At 42.3% G+C, this 12090-nt stretch overlaps 1 long non-coding RNA gene across 1 annotated transcript in view; it reads right to left on the bottom strand.

Moving 5' to 3' along the window:
- LOC114605777 (uncharacterized) overlaps window positions 1–12090 on the bottom strand; it is a 402747-nt gene that overhangs the window by 103106 nt on the left and 287551 nt on the right. The window contains exon 3 of the long non-coding RNA XR_003708635.2: window positions 8770–8839. This is a non-coding gene — a long non-coding RNA (uncharacterized LOC114605777). The remainder of the gene's footprint in view (window positions 1–8769; window positions 8840–12090) is intronic.

The following is a 12090-nucleotide window of genomic DNA, read 5'->3' as shown; positions in this document are numbered from 1 at the left end:
CCACTGCCTCCTGCAGTTTGGTCAGACTCATGTTGGTAGCTTCGAGAACACTGCCCAACCATCTCGTCCTCTGTTGTCCCCTTCTCCTTCTGTCCTCCATCTTTCCCAACATCAGGGTCTTTTCCAGAGAGTCTTCTCTTCTCATGAGGTGGCCAAAGTATTGGAGCCTCAGCTTCACGATTTGTCCTTCCAGTGAGCACTCAGGGCTGATTTCCTTAAGAATGGATCGGTTTGAACTTCTTGCGGTCCATGGGACTCTCAAGAGTCTCCTCCAGCACTTTGAATAGGCTTCTGAATTGGGCGGAGAACCAGCACAATCATTTCAATTAGTGAGATATATTTCATTTGACTGGTCCCAGTTAATGAAAGACCTATTGCCCTGCTTCTAAATATAAGCTGGCAAGTTTCAGCATACATTACAGCACACATTACCCTGAAAATGAGAGAAATGGTGCAAAATTTCACTGTATGTTAAAGGGGCTGTAAAATGTAGGTGTCACTTCATTCCAGCCTTGCTACAGATCATACCCCATACATACAAACACACCCACGCCACGTTTGGAATCAAGTAGCAATAACATACTGTAAATCTGGACAAATCATATCAAACATCAATTAATGTCTCCGATCCAAGTGAATAATAATGGTGTGAAAATTTACAGAGCATTTTAAATCTCATGATGTCATTTGACTGTCCAGATTTGTGTGACATTTGTGTATCCATTGTTACGTTTGTGGCTGGATCTGTAAATTCCAATCAGAAAAAAGACAGTATTTTTGGCTGCATGTTATTTGCAGGGCTTTATAGTATTCGTGGGCATGGCAGAATCACAGACTGTGATGTTAGAATTAATGTGAAGCCACTTAAAGCATTTAAAATAGTCTACAGAACAGACCCTAAAGAAGGCTTTAAGCCTGCAATGATGATGATTATTTTTTATTATTTACATTTCACTGGCTGAGACTATTTTCCATTTCTTCTTACATGATATTTGCTTAAAGTAATTATACCAACTGAGAACAGTGGCAGATTGAAATTAAATGTTTGGATTAAATATTTTGTCAGCAAACATGCAGCAACTGCTTTGCTGCTGCTTCTCTTCATCTCTGCATACTGATTACAGGAAAGATTAGCTTTATCTTGGCAGGTTTTAAAGAGCTTAAATAAAATGTTATTGGATATGTGACTTTTTGAAATCGCCAACAAAGAATCTAAATCTGGAAAATGAAACATTAACACAAATGGGAGTGGGAATAACTGTTGTGGGTTTGATTGTTTGTTTAAAATGTCTTCCATCTTTCTACATGCTTTTCCTAGAGACTTTTCACCACTGTGAATGGTGGTTCCCATACCTGGACCACTTGAATATTGCTGTGGGTCTTAGCAGACCATTTAATGATTTTTTTGCCTGCTATCACAGCACCACGGCAGTGTGCTGCGCTAGATGCTGTATGATTTTAATTGCTGTTGTTTTTTGCTTATTTTATTTCTTATATATTCCATTTTATCCCATTGCAATTTTAATTCCATACAGTTCAAATTGTAATACAATAAAATACAATATAAGAAACAGAAGCAATAAAAATGCAATTACAAATCAATTTGCATATTTAATGAGATGGATGTGCCATCACCTGTCTTCAATCACAAATCCACGGACACAACATGGATCACCTGAATGAAGCTTGTAGATCACAGTTTGGGAATCCAAACCTGATCACTTGTAATCTTCCCAATTATGGCTGAATCAAATGCAGGCAATTTTCTCATAGCTGGAGATCAGTGCATACTTCATCCTAATCCTACAAAATTTGGAGATGAGGCATCTAGAGTTGTGCTTTTCTAGAATATGTTGATTTTAGCAGAATGAGTTAGGTGAAGTGGAGCAAGAATGCGGGAGAATGCTGCTCCAATACCTTTTCATAATAGCACCAATGACAATCTGCAGGAGTGGCATTTGCCTGTATTTTAAGCTTGGGGCATTGGAGAACAGGTCTGGCCTGGCATGCAATCCCTTTGATAATCAGGCTAGGCTCAGGCAGGGACTGGCCCATGATCACCCCATGAATCTCATGGCAATCCAGTTGAACCCTGCCAAAGTGAATCCAGCCAATGTCCAACATGCTAATCACTACACCACTGTTTACTAACTCACTGTTCTCTTAATGGCCTGCCAATCCTAATAATCCATTCTTAAGGAAATCAGCCCTGAGTGCTCACTGGAAGGCCAGATCCTGAAGCTGAGGCTCCAATACTTTGGCCACCTCATGAGAAGAGAAGACTCCCTGGAAAAGACCCTGATGTTGGGAAAGATGGAGGGCACAAGGAGAAGGGGACGACAGAGGACGAGATGGTTGGGCAGTGTTCTCGAAGCTACCAGCATGAGTTTGACCAAACTGCAGGAGGCGGTGGAAAACAGGAGTGCCTGGTGTGCTCTGGTCCATGGGGTCACAAAGAGTCAGACACGACTAAACGACTAAACAACAATCCTAATAAACTGGGTGTTAAGCTATGGATCAACACATTTTCCAGCATTTTTGGACTTCTTTGGTGGTGTGATTATGAAAGATTGTCATGATTAGCTCCCGCATTTCAGAATTTACTACTGCATAAATCTTTCACATGGATAATTATTGAGACTTAAAATTGGGTTGTCTTCTGATGGATTCTTTCTTCCTACACTGAGAAAGAAATCTTTGTTTACTAGAAGAGAGAAATCCCCCCCCCAAAAAAAAACCCACAATGGCATTTAGATTAAATTGTACTCATATTAAGAAATGTGTGCAGCCAAATAAATCCTTGAATTTATGAGCCCTTTGGCAGTAGCTCTTGAGAATTTACTGTAATTTTAGTTCTAATGCAATTATACAAATGGAGTCTAATACAATTATACTGCCTTTATATGTTAAGTCTAAGAAGAATTAGGGTAATTCGCCTACCCGAACCTGCGAGGTTTCCTGAACACACCCAAATTGCAGTGGATCCGTCTCCTGAAAATCATCACCACACAGTGGGGAGAAAAATGGTTATGTGAATCTTCTTTTCCAGGGAATTGGTGACAGAGGCAATTCACGCTGTTATGACCCTTCAGGCAGATCAGAGATTCATGCATTAGCACACCTCCCAAAATGGCCAGAGAATTGTTTACAAAGTGGCATGCAGCCTTTATTATATTCATGTGGTGTAGAAACCATGGTGTTTCTGTCTCTCCATCCCCCACAACCTCCACAGGGCAAGAATAAGAATTGGACTCACAATGTCACAAGGAGCTGCCTTATATCAAGCCAGACTAGGTACGGCTCCATCTATCTCAGCGCTGTCTACATTGGCTGTCAGAAACTCACCAGGTCTTTAGACTTGTGTCTTTGCCAGTTATAGCTAGAAGTGCCAAGGATCGAATCTGGAGCCTTTTGTGTACACGGCATATGAGCCACCACTGAGCTACAGCCTTTCCTGTGTAGATACTGTATATAGCAGGTACAACATGATATCTACGATTATTTTCAGGTGTGACTGGGTGGTATTCAACTTGCTGAAATTGATGACCCTTAGCCATGTTCATTCATTTCAGTGGGTCTACTCATAGCAAAACTTAGTTGGAGACTATCCACTGTGTTTGATATGATGCACCTAACTCAGCATCCCTTTGTTCTGAAATGTGCAGAATATTCCAACTTATTTATTTAATTATTTGTTCTGCAGGATATGGGCCAAACCATTGTTCATGTTAAATGCATCTCTAGGCATTTATTATAGACCTTTTTTTTTCATTTTGTAAGTAAGTCTAAGCCTCCCCTGCATTGCAGTTCTGCTGCAAATTCTCTGTGACAGAAGTTGCCATTGGCCTTTGTGAAAACTTTCCTACTGGAACAAAAAAACTATTTCTGAAGATGGATTTTTTGTTATTGGGAGAAAACACTTAGTTGCCACACACACACACACCACTCTGCATGCAGCGATTTCAACTCTGCTTCCCTCCCAATACTCTCCCAATTTCCGTATGTTGTATGTTTACCCAAATTTAACATCACATCTAATTTGACCCTAGGAATTTGTCAAAACACTGTTGTTTTTTCTATATGCACATACGTATATACATACATGTACATCTACATTAAGCATCAAAAGAAAACTACTATTTCCAGTACCAAGGTGCGACATAGACATCATGACCATATCAAAATACAATATATGTTGCAACACAGAAAATAAAAAAGTTGGGTTGCAACTCTCTAAAACAAACTTCTGGAATGGAAAAGGAATACAAAAGACCAACAGAAGCACTTTGAGCAATATAAACCGCTGGACGGTGACCCACAGAAACGTTTTGTAAAACAGACATGAAGGGATACTGAAACTACATTCTCTGAGAATGCTGACCCTGAGAACCATCTCTTGTGAAGGTCTTAGAGAGCTAAGTCACAGCCAAAAATCATTTTCTGCCTTGAAATTTATATGTTGTCGGCATAAATAGGGACGGGGAAGAAACTCAATTCCATTTTCATTTAGACCCACAAAATTTGCACTTTCTGAAATCATATGCAAGCCAAAACATAGCCATCCTGCAAAATTCCCACTTCTCTGAATTTTGCAATGCTATCAAAACCAATAGATTTGACCAATCCCTAAATGTAAATAGGGGGACCTTTTTTGCTCATGCTTGCCTTTCCTTCTTTCCTTAGGGGTAAGCCATACCAGTGATGGGAGAAGAGGTATTTTTAAAGTGATCATTCTAGGGACTCAGCTAGATGGGTGGAGAAAAAGCGTTTTATATGCATTGTATATGCATGATAACACTGTGACCCCAGATGGCGTTCCATTTTTGCCAACGCAATTTCTCATACAAAGTTTAAAACACATTTAACTGAAATGCTTCTTTGATGTGCCTAGATGCAGCCTAGGTTGCCCTTACATACTTGCAAAAGCTCCGCCTATGCAGTGATGTTAGAAGAAGGCAAACCATCATCCCTACCATTGAAAGGTGGGTGGTGGTGGTGGTGTTGGGTGGATTGCAAAAGCAGCTGAAGCCAGGGGTGGATCTACTGTACTATGAAACTAATGAACCTTAAGCTCCCTGATACTGGAGGGACCCCATAAGTGACTTTAGTCCACATTACTTTAAAAAAAAAAAGTGTCTAGCAAATGCAACTTGACTCAAATTTATTAATTTTGTTGTTGTATGTATTTCAACAACCCCAAAGCTTGAGAGTCAGTAGCTTAGATGTTGTAAAGGTTGTTGTAAACAACCCCATGGAAGAAGATAACAGTGGTTAACGAGACCTTGTTGCTGGTTGTGAAGGGGCTCCCATGATAGCTCAAGCTTCAGGGCCCCCAAAATGTAGGTCCACCACTGGCTGAAGCTGTTGTGCAGCAGCTAGTGCCAGTCTATAGAACAGGCCCTGCTGTACACCCCATGTTAATATGCTGGAGGAGAAAACTATGATTGACAGGGAGGGACATGTTGCCTATTCCTGCCCTGCAGTCTGCTAAATGTATAGATTAGAAGGGTTAATGTGCTTCAGTCACCGGTGCCATTGTAAAAGTTCCTCTTGGGCAAATTTCAAATGCAGAAGTTTGGGAAGCCATTAGCACAGCTGTGTTCACCTTGTGCCAGTGCAAACAGCCCTCCCTTTTTATATTCTGCTGGCAGTTGTGTGAATTGTCAGGCAGCGGTGTGCTTGACCACATACAGTCATTTCCATTCTCATTTTAATTGCCTTTTAAGGAGCGCTGAGGAGGTCCAAATAAATATAACGAGCTTCATCAGCCACCTGTGAAATCTCCCACGGCAGCCACACAGAAATATCAAGACGTCGGGAAAAAAATTAATAATAATAAGCATGTACAAGAAGAGCAAATCGCAATTCCACCTGTGGAAGTAAACAGGAGGATTTGAGAAGGGCCTAAGAGAGCATCAAGGAGGTGGCGGGGGGGGGGGAGAGAACAGGTCCCTGTTGCTGTGAGCATGGAACTAAATCCTTTATTGAGAGGAAAGCAAAAGGTGAATCACGTGGCTGCCTCATTCTGCAGGAGAGAGAATTTTGCAGTTGCTCCAGAAAATCTATGAAGGATGCTGTCTGGTGAAAGGTTCCAATGCACATTTTACTTCTAGGCCAGTTCACGTCGTTCACATTTCTTTGCCCTCTGGGTGACTGTCCAAGAGCTATTCCCTGGCTGTTTCATCCCAACAAGCTTCTTTCACTCTTTCATAAGGCTCAGGGGGTGGTTTAATGACGCTGTGCAGTGGTTTCCTTAGGTCATTTCATGTGCTATCCCTTTGTTTTCAACAGGCCTTCTTGCCAGGCCTGGATCCAGGTTTGAGGGGCATCTCAGCAATGTGCCATCTGGCAGTCCCTCAACATCACTATCCCTCAGTATAACTTGATTAGTGGTGAACTGTGGGCACCACCAGCCCTCTGATCTGAGGTGAGCGGATGCCTGCTACCCACAGCATTCCCATACAGCGTCACTCCATGGTAGGGAATTCAATTCAGTTTTCATTTAAAGGTATTATTGTTTCACAAACAATATGAGAACTGAAGCCGGTGGAGATGGTCCATTAGGGCAACCAGGGCTTAGACCTACCAAGTGAAATCCTCAGCAATTTATTTCTAAGTTTCCCCCAAATTCCCGAAGCCACACTTTTTTCTGTTTCTTCTGTAATCCATTTCAAAGTAGAGAGCGTCTTGGATACTTTTCTGCTAAACATCTGTCAAGGAGAAATTGCTGACAAAACTGTGCACAAATCTGTAAATTAGTCAAAACTATAATACAAAAAAAAGGCTTCTTTGGAAGATACACACACCAAAATTCTGAAGAATTTTCATGAGGATTAGTATTATTATTATTATTATTATTATTATTTTAAAGAAAACGGATTCACAAATAGCTGCAGATAGGTGGGTAACAGAATTTGAGATTGGAAAAATGAGAAACTGAGAGAACCAAAACTGACAGTTCCATTCATTGGGCATTGCGGAAAATTTACAGTCATACGTGACTTGCAGATGCATATGTTGTTGTTGCTGCTGCTATAGGCAAGACAAAGCCCAGGGTATCTGGGCCTAGTTCTCAGAGTAAGTGTTGGCACTACTGAGGCCTGCCAAAAAGCTGAGGCCCCAAGGAGGCTAGATCCTGCTTCCTGCAATGATATTTGTTACGTCCGTACATTGTGGAGAACGTAATATTCCTGGATTCTAAACTATGATAAACCCTAGATCTCTCTACTTTCAGAATAACAGTTTTCGTAGAAGTGAAAATAATGGAGGGGGGGGGAGAATCACATTGCAGTGACTTTATCATGTCTTAAACGAATGTGAGAATTTGAGCTGAATTTTATAGGGATTTCACTATGAGCTATTTTAAAATTGTTCTCCTGGTGGAATAAAATATTCTGGATCAGCCAATCGTTTGGACCAGAGTGTGGTAATGGCATGGGAAAACAAAGTATGCAATCAGAACAACATGGGCCAGATGTTTTCATGTTCCTTATGGTATGCAGTTCTGAGCTACGGTCCTGTGTGCCTCATGTACCTGTTGTTTGCGAGAGGGGAGCAAGGAGAGAAAATGACTAAAGGTGACTTAGAAGCAAATATATATGTTCCTTTGCATCCATAGACAGCCCTCCCGACTGAAGTCTGATTGTGGTGTGGGTGTGGAGGGGCAAAGAGGCTAACCATCCTCATGAATGGCTTTGAAGGAAATGAAAGTGAAATATGAGGGCAAGTGTAACATATGAAACCACTTTTAACACTTAAAAATGACAAGATTTCAAGTTGATGGTGTCTCTTTAAAAGCACTTCGTATACCAGCATGCCAGAGGTTGCTGCAATAAAAGTGACTTCTTCTGTGCACTTTGCATATATGTTCCAAACTCTTGTGGGCTAAAAAAAAAAACCCCACACACAAACACACAAGAGGAGGTAAGTGGTCCTTTAGCACTTATTATCCTGCCAACAAAGTCTCACTTACTGTGTGGTGTATTCATGCAAACAGCCCTAGGTGTTTTCCTAGCACTTGCCTCATCGCCATCCTCTGTTGAGAAAGCAGAACAGAGGACAGGGCAGCCCAAGAGATTTGTTACTTGTGGTGAAGGACAAGAGGGCTGTCCAGCCTCTTCCACATGCAGGCAGTGCTGGAATTATGTATAGGCTAAGGAGGCTGAAGCCTAGGGCCTCTAAATCTAGGGGGCCTCGCCAGCCCTCCTGCCCTCCAGCGGGCAGTCTCCTTCTATCAAAATTGCAAACCAAGACTTTATGTGAGGGCAGGATAACTTGGGCCTCTAAATCTAAGGGGCCTCGCCAGCCTGCCCGCTCCCCAGTGCCACAGTCTCCCCTCTCCCAAAATTGTAAACCCAAGACTTCATGCAAGGGCAGGGCAACTCCAGCTATGTCTCTACCTTCAGGTGGGAGATGGGTGGGCATCACTGGGGTGTGTGTGAAGGACTTGCAAGCCAAATTGAGACCCATGTCAGGCTAAATTTGGCCTGTGGGCTAGAGATTCCTTACCCTATCCTATGTAGGGTGCATCTGACTGCATGCAAAGGAGCTAAAAGTGCTAGGTAGGCAGGTTGGGCAAGCAAACAACCCCTAATTTTATGCAGCATTTTCTATGATTCATCTGTCATAGATGCTTTTCTTGAGATTCCTGTGTTTCAGGGGGTTGGACTAGATGACCCTTGGGATCTCTCCCAACTCTAAAATTTTATTATTCTATGATTTTACGAAAACGCTTTTTATAAAAATAAAATAAGTAAAATTATTAGGTACCTCTCCATTTCATCCTCCATCGCTGGTTGGACATTTGTGGTTTGTTATTTGAAGGAAATGTACTTTTCACCTACAAATATAACAGAACCATGTATGGAAATTAAATTATTGACACAATCCTAAGCATGCTTACGTGAAAGTTAACTCTCTCAAATACAATATGTCTTACTTAACAGAAAATATGTTTAGGATGGTCACCTTCATTCAATATACAGTTTTTTTCTTTTCTTTTGGAAATGGAATATCCACTTATCCCTTTAAGAAGAGATGATTTAAAAAAAATATCCACAAAACTATGAATGCTCAAATGAGTATGTGCTTTTGAGAATCTTGTCAGTTAAACAAAATTAAACATTCAAATCAACAACAAAACATCCTTTTAATTCTCTTTGGTTCACTGATTTTATTTTATTTTTAGAAAAATAGACATCAGGCCTCCAAGTCTCCATGAAAACCAATGTGGAGAGACCACTAAGTAAAGTAAAAAAAAAAAAAAAAAAAATCACCAAGAAGGAAAGAAGAGAATTCACATGGTTCCCGTTGCTAAGGAAACCATCATTTGTGCATGTTCCTTATTCCAACTTTGGCTCTCAGAGAGTGTCAATCATGTTAGGGCTTCAGGAGAAAGAAAGAGACAGAGAAAAGAGTAGATAAATGTATAGGTACAAATAGCATATGTGTGCATGCTGTGTAACTCAGCACAGCAAATTAAATATTGAAAATAATTCAACAATGGTGCCATGTCAGTGTATAGCATAATTCATTTAACGGTGAGATGTATCATTAAGAACGACTCCAGACAGGGATGTGAGACGTTGTAGACGTGCTACTTTCTCTGTTGTGGGACAATATCTAATGTTCACCCAACTGTTTAACACATTTCAGATCTTGACATAAGTATCTTGGACTGATAATGATGATTTTGTGTGTGTGTGTGCACGCGCGCGCACACAAACACACACAATGAAACAAGCCATGTTTGAACCTTTTATCCCTGGTGCATGTGACTAAAGGCTAGCTTCTGAATAGATTCCAGATAGAGGGAGAAACAGCGAGTCGTTCACGGCTTCCAGTGGCTTCCAGAATGAGTTGTGGTAGCATGAAAAGCAACTCAGAAGCTTATAATCAGGCTGCACTTGTGCCATGATGCAATTTGCATGAACTTGTACCAGGGCTGACCTACCCATGGAGAGGACTGAGGTAGCTGCCTCGGGTGGCAGGACCCTGGGGCAGAGCCCCTGCGGGCACCTCGCCTACTCTACCACCTTCGCTGCTGGTGGAGAAGCGGAGGCAGCTGCTTCTGGTGAGAACCTATGAGATCTTGTGTGCTCCACAAGTTCTTGGCAAAGTCTCACAAGATCTCATGCACTCTGTGAGATTTGGCAAGATTCCAGCAAGAGCTCACTGGAACCTGCTGCCACTTCTTTGCAGGCACTGTCGCACAACCATATAAGGGAGGCTTGGTTAGCAGCAGGGCAGCACTTTCCCATTTAGCCTTTTATGGGTCCCCCATGACTGGTACCTCTGTGTTGGGCCTGTGTTTGGGACCACCATGATATCTCCGTTGCTCTGGAAATTGCTGTGATGAGACAAATGCTGTCCACCATCAATGCAGTAGCAGTGGCACTTTTGTACTTGCCTTCAATTATATTTGCAGATCAATTTGCATATATATATATATATATATATATATGCAGGTTTTGGTGTCCTCGGGTATCTTCCCGTGTAAAAGTTGGGGTGTCTAGGCGACGTTTCGACGAGGTCTCACTCGTCATCTTCAGGCTGGTGCTTTCGGCTTCTTGTTACTGGAACAGAGCAGGATCTCAGTGTTTGAGTTCCTATAAATACTGTTGAGGAGGTGTGGCCTCCAATGTTCTGGGCAGAGAGGAGGTTCCCAGGCTAGTGTGCCTTTTCTTCTTTTGTTCCTTAATTGCTTGAGGGATATCTTGAGTGATTTCTTGAGTGATATCCTGAGTACCACTTAGGTGGGTCATTAGGTGTGGATTAGTTGCTAAAGCCTTTGTGTCTTGACCTCTTGAACTTTGTGAAGAGTTTTTCTGAGAAGATGGGTGTACTACATTTAGTTGTGCTCTGGCTTGGCTTCGTGTATAGGGGCGAGCTGTGGTTTTGTGGCCTGTGCCAGCCAGATCTGTGTAGGGATTGCAGGGGGGTGCAGCATCCGGAGGTGCCACCATGGTTTGGCTACTGGATGGTGTCTGTAATTTATCTGTGGAGAGGGTCTGGGTTTGGGTCTGGTGTGGTTGATTGGTGATGGCGTTCTGTGTGCCTCTGGATCTGGTGTCAGTTTTTGTGGGGAGGGCTAATTTCCAGATGTCTGGCAAGCGGGATGTGTCGTCACGCTTGTTCATGTTGTGAGGGTGTTTCTCTATCTCGATGGCTTCCATGATTATTCTCTTGTGGTGATGTTCCATGTTAGAGAGCAATTTGGAATCTGCAAAATTAATTTCGTGTCCTGTTTCTTTCATGTGTTGGAAGAGAGAGGAAGTTTTTTCTTCTTTTTTGACGGCATTCTTGTGTTCTGCGATACGTGCATTTATTCGTCTGTTTGTTTGTCCAATGTACGTGGCTGGGCAGACTTTGCAGGGTATTTCATAGACCCCTTGGTTTTCCAACTGGATTTTATCCTTGGGGTTTCTGAGGATATTGGCTATTCTAACATGGAACATCACCACAAGAGAATAATCATGGAAGCCATCGAGATAGAGAAACACCCTCACAACATGAACAAGCGTGACGACACATCCCGCTTGCCAGACATCTGGAAATTAGCCCTCCCCACAAAAACTGACACCAGATCCAGAGGCACACAGAACGCCATCACCAATCAACCACACCAGACCCAAACCCAGACCCTCTCCACAGATAAATTACAGACACCATCCAGTAGCCAAACCATGGTGGCACCTCCGGATGCTGCACCCCCCTGCAATCCCTACACAGATCTGGCTGGCACAGGCCACAAAACCACAGCTCGCCCCTATACACGAAGCCAAGCCAGAGCACAACTAAATGTAGTACACCCATCTTCTCAGAAAAACTCTTCACAAAGTTCAAGAGGTCAAGACACAAAGGCTTTAGCAACTAATCCACACCTAATGACCCACCTAAGTGGTACTCAGGATATCACTCAAGAAATCACTCAAGATATCCCTCAAGCAATTAAGGAACAAAAGAAGAAAAGGCACACTAGCCTGGGAACCTCCTCTCTGCCCAGAACATTGGAGGCCACACCTCCTCAACAGTATTTATAGGAACTCAAACACTGAGATCCTGCTCTGTTCCAGTAACAAGAAGCCGAAA

The sequence above is a fragment of the Podarcis muralis genome, chromosome 1, assembly GCF_964188315.1.
Source record: "Podarcis muralis chromosome 1, rPodMur119.hap1.1, whole genome shotgun sequence".
Lineage (NCBI taxonomy): Eukaryota > Metazoa > Chordata > Lepidosauria > Squamata > Lacertidae > Podarcis > Podarcis muralis.
This window is presented reverse-complemented; position numbering and strand designations above follow the sequence as displayed.